General features: G+C 38.6%; 1 pseudogene; it reads left to right on the plus strand.

Annotated features, from left to right (window-relative positions):
* The first annotated feature begins 1,420 nt into the window (after positions 1-1,420).
* Positions 1,421-12,551, plus strand: LOC145480069 (uncharacterized; annotated as a pseudogene).
* Positions 12,552-12,924: the final 373 nt, after the last annotated feature.

Consider the following 12,924-nt stretch of genomic DNA (forward strand, 5'->3'; position numbering starts at 1 on the left):
TTTTTCCTTTGCTATTCAGGTATTTGCTTGTAAGTGGCAGAACCTGAAGAAGGTCTGAACGCTTTTAAGAGTTCCTGTCCATAAAAATGGAAAATAACTCGGCAAGGGTCGAAAATTCGATTTCGCTGATATTTTCATGGTGATAGGCTAGGGCATGACAAAAACTACTGGATAGTTTTTTTGGCAAAATATCCTTTTATTTCAAAGAAATATGCAAATTACCAAATTCCGTTAAAATCGTCATTTGACGCACCATTTTATTAAACAAGTTTGAGAGCCTCGCATGCAAAACCACATCATTCTTCCGTCTTTAAAACTCTCAAATATTTTTGTGCAATATTTAAATGTGTACTGGGTTGGTTTTAGGGAATGTTGCATTGTCTTTTTGGGTGCAAAATAATTAAATTTCGAAGACATGTATTTCATTAACTTTAAAGTACTTCGTGAATATAATTGATTTTCACCATGTGCGAAACCTTCAAATGGATTAAGCTTCTGGTGGTTGAATTGCAGAAGGATGATCTACAGATTCCTGTAAAAATTTCTTTGGGCAAATGATTGTGAGCGACGCGAGAGCTTTTCAAAGTACATTAAAAATGCAAATATTTGACCATTCCCTCGTCAAATTTCAATTTACGGGTTAGACGTATATTTTAGCATGCGCCACATGACTTGACCAATGTTAAGTCTCGATACACTTCTTGAATAAACGGAGTACTCAGTCAGGTAAAATCTTCAAAACGCTATTGAGTACAACTTAATAATTGCCTGTCAATCCATCGATAGCATTGACAGCCTTTGACCGAAGCGATTCCGAAAATCGTGTAGGAGGGCATTACGCTCGCACATGTAGGCTACGAATTCAAATTGCAATTGTTTTCTGCTGGAAATAATTCACTTTTCTCAGCAAATGAGTTCTTTTACTTAGTGATGAACATCTCTCAATTTGCCCAGCAAATGAGTTGTTTTACTGGCCATGTTTTCTATTCGGCATGGATATCACGAGTTGGCTTAAAAAGCCGTTTGATTTGAAATATTTTCCTTTTGATGTGAAATATCAGCCCTGCAGGTACATATGTAGGCTCGATTACCAGACGCTGTTAATGGGTAACGCCAAACAATGGCACTTTTAAGCATACCTTTGAATGTTCAAACACTACATTGGGTTGTGGTGTCATTACTTGGAGTTACTTAGAGTCGGAAGGACATCTAGATGACAACATTGAGATAATTGATAAATATGTTGAACAAGAGTGGTCCCAAGGCACTGCCTTGAGGAACACTACAATGCATGGGTAGTCAGTCAGAAAGAAAACCATTTACTCTCACTCTTTAGCTTTCGATCCGACAAATAAAGATGCAAGAAATTCGTTGCTTCACCACTGATGCCGTAAGCACGTAGTGTGGATCGAGAGTGATTATGACTTCATCACCATTCCTTATAGCTCCCAGTGAGGCATGGGGCCGCAGGGTAATTATGACACATCGAGTCAAATCCCCTGGATAAATCAATTGCAATAGGGCCTGCCACCTTTCAAAGCCAAGCGCCAGTCATCTATCATTTTAGCAAGTGCAGTACTGCATTTGTGTCCACGCAAGAACCCAGATATGTTTAATTTTTTTAAAAGAAGCTACGTTACTGATTGGGCGTCTTGAAAAGTTAGCCTAGATTTTTTTTCACGTTTGGCACTTGCAATTCGTGTTAATCCTCTCCATCCTTAAACACGCTTGTTCCTTTTTGCTTTATTATTATCTCCTCGGTGTTTTTCTTCCTGAGTAAATTCAGGCTACTATTTTCAGGTTTCCTTCAATTCAAGGGTAATTTTGAATGTTTTTAAAATAACACAAACTACTATGACTGAGCCCGTTTAAAGAAAACAAAAGTTAAAAGGCGTAACGACGTTTTGTTGTTAGACACTGAAGAATCTTCTTTTTCTTCATTTAAAAATGCGTTTGCTTCTCCATATTTTTGCTTCTCCGTATGTCTATTATTATTTTTATTGTTCATCGGGTTGATTGTCAGGGAGGGATTTTTTTTTTTTTTGAGGGTGGTGATGGGTAGGGGTGCTGAACAACTTTTTGGGGGATGAAATTTTTTTCCCTTTTAGCAGGTTGTGCATGAGTTATTTTGGTGGGCAATGTAATGACTTGTGCAAGAATCATTTTTAAGTATAGTATATTTGTATTTCGCAGATGATGTCCAACCTCTCTGGCAATAATCACTCTGCTCTCGTCGACACCACAGAAATGAAAACTGCAGTCTACGTGTTCACACCAGCAGGCTTCACCACTAAACTCGCTCTCGTCTTAGTTTTTGCGTCTGTTGGTGCAGTAGGATTTGTAGGCAACGTTCTAATTTATTACTTTATATCGTTTAAGAAAAAGGTCGTCTCTTATATGCAGTGCACTCCATTTCTGCGAAATTTCAACTTTTACATCAAGAGCTTAGCTCTGTCAGATATACTGAGTAATATAATTTCACTTCCCTTGATATGTATTCAGATTATGGTCGATGTGTTCCAACATGACTGGGCATGCAGAATTGTTCGATTTATCGGCATACTACTACCTTCAATAACAATGAATAATTTAATGGTAATAAGTGTGGAGAGGTATTTGGCAACTCGTGCCGTTCCCCGCTCGTTCAGTGTCCCTAGTGTTCGCAAGCTTGTTTTTACCGCATGGCTTGTAGGTTTTATTGTCGTTTTAGGGCTAACAGCAACGTTCAACGGGATAAGATATGATCTTAACGATACACATTATACAGTAATTTGTAAATACGATAACAGCTATCTACCTTTTAGAATAATAACCGTATGTTATGCCTTAGTACAGCACCTTATAACGGGTGTTATTTTAAGTTATCTTAATATTTCCGTTGCAAAATCCTTATGGACAGGAAAAAGGAAAAGAATAGATATTCAGAGGAACAACGTCATCAGGGCCAACTTGATAGCAACTAAACTCCGTGGAACATATCTTCTTATCGCTATGACGTTTGCTTTCATCATTCCATATTCAGCGTTGCTTTATTAATCAACCTATGTTATGTTGGCTAAGCCTTCTCTTGATTTTAAAACAGATTTTATAACAAGATATCTTAGCGCTGGGCTGCTTTATTCAAACGGCGCAATTAATTTTATCATATACGTGGTACAGACGAAGGATTTCCGAGCGTTCTTAAAGAAGCTGCTTTGTGGTAAAGGTAATGCTACGAATCTTAACCCACCCGGGGACGGGATTCAACTGAGAGCGTTTGTAATCCCAAACAATCCTTGACTTTATAAGAGCTATAAGACCCCTGGGGAACTTCCATATGAAAGTGAAGGGGGTTATTGTTGAAAGTGACCACAACAATGCAGCAAAATCTCTTTTTGTTGGCGTAGTCGTGTTAACATTACATAAGAGATTCTTATCTCTAAATACCCTTTTTTCCGGCCACCGTAGCTTAACAAGAAATAAGACGCAAACTCAACATAAACGTAACTGGCACTTTTACAGTTTTTAAGGACAATAAATATAATCAGTGCTAGCAATGATTTTCAACTTGAATGAATGAATTGTAACCCCAGCCACTTTCCTTTGGAATGCATCTACTTCTCGTCTCTTAGATACAAAGTAACAAGATATTCTGGCGATTCCTAGGCTCAGTCCCCAGCCGTGGGTGTTTCGGCCGGTGCGCTAAGGCTATCCTCTCCACGCGGAGAGAATCCAGGGCGCACCGAAACACCCACGGCTGGAGACTGAGCCTAGGTGATCCCCAAAGCCAAACAAATAATTTTCCAAAATGTCACACGCGATAGAATATATACCGACGTAAGTGGCAAACACAGGAAAATAAACTAGTGCAGATTTTAAAACATATTTGTACAGGAGTTTGACTTAAAATAAGTTATGCCAACAATTCGGCAGTTACACAATATGCAATACACCATTTCCGAGTTACCTTGTGTCTCTGTTTCAAAACGAGTCTAAAGCTACGCGCAAGACCTTTCATATAAAAATGAAGCCGATTGAAAATGCGTGGTGTGTTCCAGAATCATCTGTATCGAGACACCTTAAATTTTGAGACTAAAGTCTTTCGCGTGGAGAATTTTTAACCCAATTTTATGATTGATTACATCAGCTGCTGAGTAACTTTCTCTCCCATACAAGCTATTCTTTATCGTTCTTTAGACTGAATGTCAGATATGAATATTATAGTGAATCGAACACAAAAATACTGTCCAGGAAATATCATACATTGTTTATTAAATGAGATGTTTCTAGAACTAGTGGTAAACCTTAATTAATAAGTCTTTTACCGAATAGCTTGTTTTCCTAAGGTATTCATGGAAAATACAACAGTCAAGTCAAGAGACTATTTAACAATTATTCCATGAAACCGCGTTGGATATGAAGTGATAAATAACCAACGAGCGCGTAGCGCGAGTTGGTTATGATCACTTCATATCCAACAAGGTCGAATGGAATAATTGTTTTAGTATATTCTTAATCGGGTTTTTGCCGCCGATTTTTATTTCAACAATTTTACAGAGCGGAAAATTTTTAAACTTGGCGCACTGTTTTCCATATAAGGTAAAACTCCGACTAATGGCTCATAGTCGGAGTTTTTGAGCCAATCAGAGAGCTAGAAATGCAATAGTCGGAGCTGAGAATATACTAAAGTCTATTGGTCAAATGATCGAACTACTTTCCCATAGGATGCTAACTCAGTTTAATGAATATCTCTAACAAGTTAGTCTCGCGTGTATAAGCCAGTATTCAATTTTGCACATGCACGATAAGGGTAACATCATAAATAAACAAAACAACACAAACATACAGAACATACTGCAACATTTTTTGTTTATGAAAAAGAACATGTTTCGTATGAATAGGAAAAAGAGAAAAGAATTTCACATAAAAGCGAACGCTATCGAGATCACAAGAGATAAAACACAGAAAAGTACGAGCACGGATCAGAAAGTTTCCATTTGAAAAAACTGAAACAATTCAAGAGACCTTTGAACTCAAAGGAGACGGAAATAGAACGGTAGTAGGGAATCGATAAAATGGCCCTGGCATGAGTGCACTGTCTAAGTTAACAGGGACGCTCTAAGGGCAGGGGTTTCAATAACATTAGTTATAAGCGGCCACTGAAAGTGTAATAGGCGGCTGTGACCACTAAAGGGGCCGTAAGGCGCCTTTCCCGTAGGGGGTCTGGGGGCTTGCTCCCCCAGAAAAATTTGAAATCTAGAAGCTTGGAAATGCGATTTCCAGCGTTCTGGGCATCAAAACGCGTGCTGTTGATGGGTATTTTTATTGACCACAAAGCAGGACGTTTTTTGACAAACTAATAATTTTTTGATGCAAAGAGGTGCATTTTGAATACCTTTCTAGGCAGATATCTCTCAGTGACACTTGATATCCACTTAGGTAGTAATTTCTTTGAAGTCCTTTCTTAAAACAAGTACAACTTCACTGCTACTCATTCAAATATACCAACATGAAAACAAACTGATTTTTAACTCTTCAGAAAAAAATGAAATGAGATAAACTTTACAACAAAATTCTCTCTACTAATATTCTTACAAAACCAAACCTCATTTTCAACTTTTCATTGATTCTCCCACGGTTCATTATTAAGGTATTTAATAATCATAAAATAATGAAAAATTAAATCATACAATTAAATCATTCAGATGTCTTAGGTATCCTGAGATGAACCGTGATAACACTGATCGGCGGCTACAAACAACATGTACGCTATTTCTTTGGAACGTTTAGTTTGCCCGCTTTTTTGTAGCATTTAAAAATTTCAGTGGTCGCCGTTGTTGCTGTATTTGCTTTTTTTTTTTTTTTTATTAATATCATTTTTATTTTCATTAATGAAATCCAAACAGACAGCGGCAAGAGGTCCTACAGGCGGCGGTAGACCGCCGGTAACCGACTTTTATTGAACCCCTGAGAGAGGTGTAAAGATTAATCTAGAATGACTGAAATTAAGGCACAAAGTAAAAGTAGTAAAATATAGACATATAAAATAGTAAAAGTTATGTTAATCTACTGGATTTTCATGTACATTTCAGACTTTATCAAGTGATATACCTGAACTCATGTCGTGCTAGCCACTGCTAATCTTAGGCTGTTCTGCTTCAGTAGCCACGACCTTAAAACTTCGTGTGCTGCGCCTAGTCAAATTAAAAATAGAACAGATGAACTTTAACCGAAAATATGTAATCAAAGTGCCATTTCGCCATTTTGCCGTTTCGTGTTTTAAACACGCCTAAGCAATAGCATGTTACTTAATGTTGGTAGAGTTGTCGATTAATAGTAACTTATAGGTAAGCGGAAGTTTCTAAGCTTCTTGGAAAGATAGGAAATACGAAAGGAAACGAACATCGAATAATTATCTCCAGTACTTCTAATTCCCCAGCTGTCTGTCAGTCAATTCAGCTATGACGTTTGAGGAAAGGAAAGAGATTGCTGGATAGACGATGAAGGGGGGAGTGGTGTATTTAGGCTGATGTAATTATGACTAGCGTCTTTCCCCAGAAAATGAAATTCAGTAAAAGAAAAAAAAAATGAGATTATAAACCGTTAATGGGATAGCAGAATGAATAATATTTTTGTGACCTTATCGTCGTTCATCTGGCGTGAAATTTGTCTGGTGAGAGTAAGGGACCGTTCATTTTTTATCAGGTAGGGGGGGCTGGTGGGATTGGGGGGGGGCATGCGAAAAAAAATGGCTTTCGAGGGTGGCCATCCCAAAAAAATAAGGGAAAAAGGGGGGGGGGGGGGGTCGCGTGAAATATTTTAGTAAAACTTTAAAATGGCATAATGTCTGAATATCAAAAAAATTGCTATGGAATAAACATAGAAGGCAGGATACAAATTTATTACAAACTTTCCTTCTGCTTTAAAAAAACGTTTGGCGACAAAAAGCATTTGTAGCTACTGAAAAGAAGTATTTAACACTGTTATTTTCGAATGCAACTTTCACTGGCACCCATCTTCATCTTCGCTGTCGTCGAGTTCTTCGTCGCCGCTTGTGCTGCTATGGGAGTCTCTTTCACCGATGCTGCAAGAAGCAGCATTGCTTTCCGTCAGAGTGTACTCTTCAGGGTACATGAAGGTGTAAACATAATCTCTGACTTCCTGCTCAAGGTTGGTGGTGATTCTGCTTCTTGCAGCATTGGTGAAATAATTTCCTTCCAAGAGCTGTGCGATGTATGGCCCATCTCTTCTAAATAACGACGTGGCAACATCCTCAACTTTAATACACTCTTCCGGGACGGCCGTTCTAGGAGGGTACACAAGGCATTGTGGAAGATCATTTCCTAGCGGGTTTCCAACACAGATTCGTTGGACGTTGTTTTCAGTCCGCTTCCTCTTTCTTTCATTTGACTTTCTGCGGTTTTCTTTTTTCCTTCTCCTTTTGTTGATGTGCTGTTTGAGTATGCCCTTGAATATGCTGTTATAATTGCTCTTATTTTTTAGTGCTTCCATGTCCTGCGTGACCTTCGTCAACTTAGCTTCTATACATTTGATCTGTTTTACATTAAAACTGTGGGCATACATCAATTCAGATGAGGGAGATGCCAATGAGAGGCCAAATGCCACACGCTCAGGGCGAGCCATAACTAGGAGATCCGAAATTGACTTCTCTTTCTTTTGATTTGTTTTTCAAAAAACAGCTCTCTGTAGTATAGGGATTGTAAATATTGTCTTCACAGTGAACACAAAACGTGAAGTAGGGGGATAATAGAGAAATATTAAAAAAGTTGAAATCTAAATATTGTTTGTTCAATTTTATTTTTTTGGGGGGGGGGTCATCTCAAAAAATGACCGCTATAAGGGGGGGGGGGCATGTGAAAAAATTGGTAAGCTGAGGGGGGGTCATGCGATTTTTAAATGGTGCTTCCCAAATCCCACCAGCCCCCCCTCCCTCATAAAAAATGAACGGTCCCTAATCTTTAACCAGCCAGATCACAGAGTTTTGTGCGTTTTTATTAACTTAGTAATATTGCCTTTTGTGAAATTTCCTGTTTTAAACCTAGGAAGGTCAATGAAATACATTCCACCAAAGTGCCCAGGAAACAAAAAAGAGAGAGAAGAAAAACAAAACCTAAAAGAAACAAGCAAAGAAACGAACAAACGTGTCTCAAATATATTTAAACTGTAGTAAAAGTAATGTTAATCTACTGGATTTTCATGCACATTTCAGACTTTGGCAAGTGATATACCTGAACTCATATCGTGTTATCCATTACTAATCTTAAGCTGTTCTGCTTCAGTAGCCATGTGCTCAAATCTTCCTGTGCTGCGCCGAATCAAAATTAAAGTAGAACAGATGAGCTTTACCCTAAAATATGTAAACAGGAATATTACCTGAAATTATAAAAGGTGACCCCGTGGGTTTTTATTCGCGAGGTTTCAGTACTCAGGATCCAGATTCTGAAATAACGTACTTATTTTACAGAGTAACGGCATTTGATGATGGTCCAAGAAATCAAGGAAGGTGCATGTGACTTTCGGTGACTCCAAGCGCATCATGAGCTACGAGAAAGGCGTGGAAGTCAAGGAATTACGTTCACTTTTCCTCTCGGAGTTCTCTGATGTGTTGGCAGATGATATCTCACCAGCGAATGTCAAATTCCAAGTACTTGATAAAACTTTTAAAGATTACGTAGACCTTGGAAACGACCAACAACTAGAGGAAAATGCCCAAATAAAGGCGATAACTGTTGTTACAAAAGAAAAACAGGTGAGTTATTTGGCGACACTGTCGAGACTCTGTTGAGAGCAGACTCATTTACGATACAACTGATAATGCATGAGGACGTTTTAACCATCAGACGTACAAAGAGGGTGTGCGAGGGGGGGGGGAGGAGTGGGAGTGAATGCCAGCCCTCCCCAGAAGGTTTTTTCAAAGTTTTACTTTGAGAGGCTGAAACTTCCAGTAGCTGTTCATTCGCTCTCCGCAAATATTTTGATATGTCAATTGTGTCCATGATTTTTTATGTTGCCATGGTAACCGCAAATTTCATGTAGGTCTTATTAAGAATCAACTTTTTTTGACATAATTTTTTATTTTTCGCAGTTTTTTTTCCATCAAATTGCAGAAATTCATGAATGTTTAAATTCCATTTGCAATTAGGCTCGATTTTTTTTTTATCCCCCCCCCCCCCGTTATTTCCTGAATGTTTTAAGAAAATAGTAAAATGCAAGCTGGCGGGTCAAATGCTGTCATTTGACGTCATATGACGTCATAATCAACCAAATGGTGTCATCCTGTAGAACATGCACAGGGCTATTTATTCAGTGTATATTTATTCCGCTGTGCCTTAATCAGAGAACGAAATCCCAGGGGAAGAGTTCCATCCCCCCTTGTATTACGGTGGGTACGAGTTTGCCGGTACGTCAGAGGGTTAGCCAGTTCGACTGTACGGTGCCAGCCCCTCGTCTTGCAGAGTTTTCTACAGAGGATTTACGCTGTGAAGCTGAAACAGAGAGTGAAACTGAAAATTTGTCATTTGACATTGAGATAGCAGCCAAATTTAGGCTTTTTGACTGAATTCTTATTTTTGTCAAGTCTTCGCGTGCAAGTTAGTGCCGTTTGAAGATTCGTTCATCATCGTGTGCTAAATCTTCATCAGTTTGCACTATTTGCTGACTTAATGAAGGGCAAGATCCAGAGTAGCAATTTGATGACGTTTGATGATGTCAAAACCATTACAAAATGTGCCTTTTTGTTGCGAGCAAACCGAGGGCTATCTATTAAAAGCAAAACTATTTTGTTATACTTTCTTCCAAACAACACCTACCACCCTCTCTTAGATGTGCCACGCTAGGAAAAAACTGGCTGGTTTGTACTTCCATCAGATTAGTCTGTTTCAGGCACTCGATTATTTGAAGAATATTGCAACAACAAAACCAATAACAACAACAACAACAACAGAGAGAGAGAGAGAGAGCTATCTACAGAGAACTAAAAGCTGGCCTTAGGCTACTGTTAGATCAGATGTGGGGTTAAAATTGCGGAACACAATCTACAATGGATTTAAGGAAAACACGTTACAGCTTAAAAAAACTTTTACCGTAAAAGATCTTAGAAAATCCCTCTAAGTGCTTTGAAGAGGCTTTGAAATACGATGCTTTGTGTCATATACTTGTGAAATTGCAGGTATACAGCAACTGCCATGCAGAGGCTGGCTGTTCTCATATCCATCCATGTCACGTTGTGATTCCTTGGTATCCGATAACGGGATCACAGGGACCAACTCCTCCGGATTTGAAACCTCACATCATCAAGAAAGATGTTCCTTATCGCTTCTGGAATCCTGTCAGCAACGGCTTGATGCAGAAAGTTGGCCAGCAAGTAACTTGCAGTGGTGGCTTTTCTAGCAGCGATAGTGAGTAAATTTTTTGAAACATTCAATTTTGCTGTGAGAAGCTGCGAGAAAGGAGCTGAGACCAGGTAGCATTAACATAAACCGATCTGGCCTACTGACAAGAAAGTAACTTGCAATGGTGGCATTGATAGCCACGATAGTGAGTAAGAGTTCGATAATTATTATTATTATTATTATTATTATTATTGTTATTATTATTATTATTTATTTTATTTTATTATTTTTTTTTAATGAGAAGCCGAGACAAGGGAGCCTGGGTCCTGATGGCATCAATAATAACCACTCTGGGTACTTACTCTGTGTGACACTGCTGGAATAGCTCACGGGGGTTGCACGCAGTATCTTTAGAAGTTTTAAAAAAGGACACCTTCTTTCTTTCACATTCTTTCACTCTTGAATTAGTCTAACATTAGTTGCGGCTTCTACACCAGTACCCTTACGTAATTCTAATCTTTCTGGGCCGCGTTGTCCGAAGGCTGGTAAACGCAATACCTGCAGGATGGCTAGCGCTTATTATAATGTTTTGTGTTTTGTGAGATTACTCAAGCTCTAAACTGAAGGACAAACAGTACAATCAGAAAAACTCACGGAAAAGTGACAAACGCTGAAATCAACACTCTCGCTAGTCTGCAACCCGGCCCGTGATTTACTTCCAGCGACAGCTAAATTATGTCCTAAACTTGGAACACTAACAAATAAATAAGTATGGTACGTAATAAATGTGTTTTCTTTCAGCGATGATACAAGCAGACTCGGTAGGGAATAATTAGTTTTACTTAGTGTACAATGGTGACGGGCCAAAAGACAAATACCTCTACATAACTTCAAAGGGGGAAGGTCAAAAAGTCATTGTCAGCGTAAGTAATTATAATTTAAAAAAAGTCGTTTCACTTGAGGCGACGAGGATTAGGAAAAGTCTTGTTGTTCTACTATTGAACCAGGATACTGTAATCTGGCTTGCTCCATGCATCTCTTCCCCCAGTGTGATAAAGTTTGAGGCGTCACAACTCCCAAGATTTTTTAGTGAAGTTAGTACCGATAACGTTTCTTCCGTGCACCTTAACCGATCTTGAAAACGTTTATAGAATTTACTTGAAGGCCTTAATTTTAAGAAAGACCAAAAGACCAAATTTCTTCTGACAATTGATTCGTTTTACAATAAAGATGCATATGACATGCAGGACATGGATAGTACACGATTTTGACATGTCTGGGGTTAGAACTTTTATTTCCTTTTTTATCCTTATTCAGTATTTTGCTCTTTTCATGTTTCATGGGTGCTGACCTCTGACTAATTAAGCTTGTAATATTTTTGTTGTCGTTTTTTCTTTCATTTTAGTCGACTCCAACAAGTGGTTCCATTTTTGTACCCGACTATTACTGGGGCCACACAATGTTCAAAAGGAAACCCTGTACCACGCTGTATTTGGGAACTGACGGCAATAAGAATACAACGCTAGTAACAATGGAAGATCCTCATTATCCAGACCCACAGGCTTTGTTCATTGTCAATAAGTATAACCCCCCTTTATAGACCACATCATCCGGAAAAGTAATGGATGGACTAAGGCTGAGGGCTTTCCGGTGATCATGCATGGCATCTTAAGTTTAAAAAAAAAATCGCGACAAAGCGAGGTCAATGGATGTAGTTTTCTGAGTTGATTACCTGTACACGATCTAACTTTTTATGTAAATTAAATGCCTTTTAATTAAAGCTGCAGCTATTCGGTGCTGGTACACGTACTTGTAACTTTAAGTTTTAGCAACATTGCAAAGCGAGGTCAATATATGTAGTTGTCTCAGTTGTTTACTTGTACATATATACATGTTCTTTCTTTTAAATATGTAGTTAAGTAGTTTATACGTTGGCTTTAAACTCTGAGCACCTCTAGCGACTTTCCCAATGCAATACGAAACGCTGTGTTAGTCAAGTATTGCGCAAAAGGCAAGAGATTATGATCCGGTAAAATGGGTGTTATCAGGTATAAGAATAGACCATTTTAGAGTTGTCTGCCCAGTGACCTGGCCTTTGGATGGCAGCGAGGCTGGAGTTGACCTTGTTTTGATACAGACCTCACTGCTTTTGTTGTGTAAAACAAGTTGTTCTGATGCTAACTAGGTGTATTTACATGACAAAAGCAGTGAGGTCTGTATCAAAACAAGGTCAACTCCAGCCTCGCTGCCATCCAATGGCTAGGTCACTGAGCAGACAACTGTAAACTGGTCTATTAGATAATTAATTAATTAAACGAATTGAGCTGTTAAGTTTAAATCAAGTGTATGAGATTGTGGTTTTTCTTGTGATCCATGAGTGGAAGGAAAACTAAACAGATAGACCTCACAGACGGTCAAGTAATTTGACTCGTGGAGGGCGCGCAATATGGTTACTTTGTGGTGTAGAATATTTAACTTCGAGTAGAGCGGTTCTGTCAGGGCAGACTGGCCTTTTTCTTATGAAGTCCGCGTTTGATATATAACAATTCTAACATGGCACCGAGGCTGTCTACTTAATGTAAACTACGAAGAG

This window comes from Orbicella franksi, chromosome 2, assembly GCF_964199315.1.
Source record: "Orbicella franksi chromosome 2, jaOrbFran1.1, whole genome shotgun sequence".
NCBI classification, from domain to species: domain Eukaryota; kingdom Metazoa; phylum Cnidaria; class Anthozoa; order Scleractinia; family Merulinidae; genus Orbicella; species Orbicella franksi.